This window comes from Gracilinanus agilis, chromosome 2 (assembly GCF_016433145.1).
Source record: "Gracilinanus agilis isolate LMUSP501 chromosome 2, AgileGrace, whole genome shotgun sequence".
NCBI lineage: Eukaryota > Metazoa > Chordata > Mammalia > Didelphimorphia > Didelphidae > Gracilinanus > Gracilinanus agilis.
Window position 1 is genome coordinate 110,753,278 of NC_058131.1, and position 4,452 is coordinate 110,757,729.

Consider the following 4,452-nt stretch of genomic DNA (forward strand, 5'->3'; position numbering starts at 1 on the left):
AGTCTGCTCATTGCCAACATTCCTTTGTCAAAGGTAGATATATATATATATATATATGTACATATATATATTTAAAATATCTATCATTTGAAATGGTATTCAGTTTGTTTACAATTGGAGGGTATGTATGTTAGGTCAGTTACTGAAAAGTTATGATAGCAGAGGTTTTATTCTCTTAGCAAGTGAATACAATATATTTCAATTAAAACAACAACAATAACAATTATGAGGGAGCGCCAAAAGTGGTATATACATTTTTTCTCATTCCAAAACTGTTCTTGTTATTTAGTAATTCTCATTAAAAAATATTAGCTTATACTTTTTTCAAATGATACAGAGAAGATTAGTATGGCCCTTGTGCAAAGATGATATGCAAATGCGTGAAGTGTTCCATATTTTTTGTTAATAATTTTTTTAAATTAAAATATCTTATTGTTCAAAAGTAGAGGGTCCTTAACTAATCTCTTCTGACATTTCTTCCGTTTGTTTCATTCTTCTTTCAGACGTTTTTTTCAAATGAACCCTTAGCCTGCTCAGTTGAAATACAAATGATTTAAATGCAAAATAACTGAAATAATTCTTTTATTGATCATGAAGTTATTCAATTTGATGACTCATATGAACCTGGAGATTGTCTGAATGTTTGTCTTCTGAGGACCAGTTGATTTATGTCTGGGGAAGCTGAAAACCAGGCTAGCTGTAGGTTCATAAAACTTGGGACCAGGAAACTCGAGGCTCTCTCTTAAGGTAGAATAGGGTGATGCACTGAGAGTGTCACCCATATTGAGGAAATCACAGATCCTTAAAAATTGACACCAGTATTGATTTTTCAAAATGTGTTAGATCATTAAAAAACAAATCAAAGTCAATTTCTCAAAGATAGTTCCTTTTTACTATTTTATGGATTTGTTCAATTAATTTTAAATTAATGTGCATTTACCTTTTTATGTTCAGGGAACAATATTTTTTCTTATAAAAAAGAGAAAAATTGATGTCCAATTCATATAACTTTTGACACATGCAATATAATGTAAGAAAGTGGAAGGGAATTTCTTTTTTTATTTCCTTCCTTTCTTCTTTCTTTCCTTCCTTCCTTCCTTCCTTCCTTCCTTCCTTCCTTCCTTCCTTCCTTCCTTCCTTTCTACCTTCCTTTCTTTCTTTCTTCCTTCTTTCCCTTTCTTTTTCCCTCTATCCCTCCTTTGATCTACTTCCCTTTGCTTTCTTCCCTTTATTTCTACCCTCATTCTTTTTTTCCTCCCCTTTCTCTCTCCCTCATTCCCTCTTCCCTCTCCTTTCTCTCTCTCCTTCCCTGTCTCCCTCCCTTTCTTCCTTCTTTCCACTTTTCTTTCCTTTCCTTTTCATTATAATCCAGTTCTGTTCCCTTGGATAAGCTGATCTTATGGTATACTATTTGGAAAAAAAATAGCCTTAAGGCTATAGACAAAGCAGTCTCATCAGGAGCTCTTCCTTTTTTTATGGAATAATTGATAGAGGTGGATCTAGGATTTTAATAATCACAAGTTGACCTCCTACTCAAAGGCTGCAAGGGATGTGCCTCCACTGCCAGTCACAGAAGAAGCTTGTTCAATTATTGGATTAATTTGAGAAAGTCTAGATGGTCTCTCTGGATTACACAGGCTTTTTTCCCCTCCAGGAATTAAATATATGCTTTTACTTTCTTTCGTTTTCTAGTAATATGAACAGCATCTTGTTCAGAGAAGGTAATGAGTTCATATTTATTTACCTTTTTATTTATTTCATTAAATATTTTCCACTTACATGTAAAAGAATTTTTAACAAACATTTAAAAATTGTGAGTTCCAAATTTTCTTCTTCCCTTCTTTTAGATCTCCTTAAGAAGGCAAAGAATATGATTAGACTATGTATATGAGATCAAGCCAAACATTTCCATTTCCATATTATCTATGTTGCAAAAGAAAACACAAAGTTAAAAATAAAGTAGAAAAAAAGTGTTATTCAATCTGCATTCAGTGTTCATCAGTTCTCCTACATATGGATATCATTTTTCATCATTGGTCCTTTGGAATTCTCTTGAATCATTTTCTTGATCAGAGAAGCTAAGTCTTTCACAGTTGATCATCTTCACAATATAGCTATTATTGCATACAATATTTTCCTGGTTCTGCGCATTTCGCTTTCTATCAGTTCATGTCAGTCTTCCTAGGATTTTCTGAAAGCATCCTGTTTGTTATTTCTTATAGCACAATAATATTCTATCACAATCGTATATTACAACTTGTTCTGAAAACTATCTTTTGTTCATCTTTTGACCATTTTCAACAGTAAAAAGGTTCTTATTTTTAATATATTTGGCTTATTTCTCTATATATCTGAGAAATAAGGCCTTTATCAGAGAAAGTTGTTGCAATTTTTTTGTTTTCTTTTTAATTTTGGCTGAATCTGTTTTCTTCATGCAAAAGCTGTTTGATTGAATGTGATCCAAATTATCCATTTTACTATTCCCAATCTTCTTTGTCTCTTATTTGGCCATAAACTTTTACCTTATTCATAGATCTGACATTTTTCTGTTCTCCCTTAATTCACTTTTGATATCACTTTCTGTCTAAAACCTTTATCTATTTTGACCTCATCTTGGCATATGATAGAAATTGTTGGTCTATATCTGATTTCTTCCAAACTGCTTTCCAGTTTTTCTAGCAATTTTTGTCAAATGGTGAGTACTTATCCTCAAGCTTGGATCTTTGGTGTTTTCAAAAACTAGATACTAGAGGCATTAATTACTGTCTATTGTGGACCTAATCTATTCCATTGATTCACCACTCTTATTTGTTGGACAATACCAGATTTTTTGATAATTACACTTTGTAAGAAAGTTTTAAATCTGGAACTGCAAGGCTGTCTTCCTTAACATTTTTTCTTTTCACTGAGTCACTTGATATTCTTGACCTCTTGTTCACTCACTCAGATTAATTTTGTTACTACCTTTTTAATTCTATAAAATAATTTTAGTAGTTTAATTAGTATGACATTAAATAAGTAAAGTAACTTGGATAGAATTGTCATTTTTATTATATTGACTCAGCCTACCCTTGAGCAGTTAATATTTTTCTAGTTGTTAAGATCCATCATTACTTGTGTGAAAAGTGCTCTGTAATGGTATTTGTATAGTCCTGGAATTTGTCTTGGCAGATACCTCCTAAGTATTTTATATAGTCTACAATTATTTTATATGGGATTTTTCTTTCTCTCTCTACCTGCTAGGCTGTGTTGGTAGTATATGAATGTTGCTGTTTAGTGTGAGTTTATTTTATATTCTACATCTTTGCTTAAGTTGTTAATTATTGAGCTATTTTTTTAGTTAATTCTCAAGGGTTCTCTAAGTATATCCCCATTTCATTTGCAAAGAGTGATAGTTTTGTTTCCTCACTGCTTATTTTTATTCCTTAAATTTTTTTCTTGTCTTATTATTATAGCTGGCATCTTTGTTATAATATTGATTAATAGTGGTGATAATGAGCATCTTTGTTTCACATCTAATCTTACTGAGAAAGCTTCAAGTTGATCCCCATTACAAATGATACTTGGTTTAGATTTTTAATAGGAGTAGGTGCTATATATATATATATATATATGTGTGTACATATATATATATATATCTTGTCAAAGACCCTTTTTATTTACTGATATAAATATAATATTTTTGTTGATATTGATTTAGTCAATTATGCTGAGTTTTAAATCAGCCCTGGTTTCCTGTTATAAAACCCATCTTGTCCTAGAATGTGATCTTTGTGATATATTGCTATAATCATCTTGTAAGTAGTTTATTTAATTTTTTTTTGCTTTGGTATTCATTAAGGAAATTTGTTTATAATTTTCTCTCTATGATTTTGTTCTCCCTGGTTTAGGTATTAAAACTATTTTTGTATTTTAAAAAGAACTTAATCAGACACCTTCTTTACTTATTAAAAAAAGTTTATATAGTATTAGGATTAATTGTTCATTAAATCTATGGTGGAATTCTCTTGTGGATAGAACATATGCTGGAAAGTTTTTCTTAGGAATCTCATTTATGGCTTGTTCAATTTCTTTTTCTAAAAGAAAGTTAATTTAAGTGCTCTATTTCTTCTATGGGCAGTTTATATTTATGTAAATATTCCTCCTTTTCACTTAAGTGGAAAGATTTACTGGCATATAATTAAGGGAAATAACTCATAATACTTGCTTTAATTTCATCTTCATTTGTTGTACATTCATCAACTTCATTTTTGATGTTAATAATTTGATTTTCTTCTTTCTTTTTAAAAAGCAATTTAAAGAAATGGTTTACTTATTTATTCCCATAAAACCAGTTCTATTATTAATTAATGGTTTTTTACTTTCATTTTTATTCCTCTCTGTTTTGATTTTGAAAATTTTCCATTTTAGTGTTTAGTTGGATATTTTAAACCTGTTCTTTCCCCCAGTTAT

General features: G+C 30.2%; 1 non-coding gene across 1 annotated transcript; it reads left to right on the forward strand.

Annotated features, from left to right (window-relative positions):
• The first annotated feature begins 294 nt into the window (after positions 1-294).
• On the forward strand, positions 295-400 carry LOC123238381. Its single transcript, XR_006505573.1, has one exon. It is a non-coding gene; the product is annotated as a U6 spliceosomal RNA (small nuclear RNA).
• Positions 401-4,452: the final 4,052 nt, after the last annotated feature.